Source organism: Penaeus monodon, chromosome 29 (genome assembly GCF_015228065.2).
Source record: "Penaeus monodon isolate SGIC_2016 chromosome 29, NSTDA_Pmon_1, whole genome shotgun sequence".
NCBI lineage: Eukaryota > Metazoa > Arthropoda > Malacostraca > Decapoda > Penaeidae > Penaeus > Penaeus monodon.
Genome location: NC_051414.1, coordinates 12,409,929 through 12,410,234, shown reverse-complemented (window position 1 = coordinate 12,410,234; position 306 = coordinate 12,409,929).

Genomic DNA, 306 nt, shown 5'->3' with positions numbered 1-306 from the left:
AACATTGTGCCGATGTTCATTCAGATAACCGCAGCATTAGGAAAAATCGCAATAATAAAAATTTTCGTCGAAATATAATTGAACTTCACTTCACTTTTGAAACTTTATAGGTATGAAAATCTTTGTCTCTTATGTTCATTGCTATAATTAATATCATTATACACTGTTTCTGCACTGATGGTCATCTAATTACTATTATGTATTTTCTTTGAATATTGTCAGCATTGATACTGCAGTTATACCTATTGCTTGAATTCTTTTAACGAATGTTCTTACAATTATCGCTATTACAGTAATCAAACAATA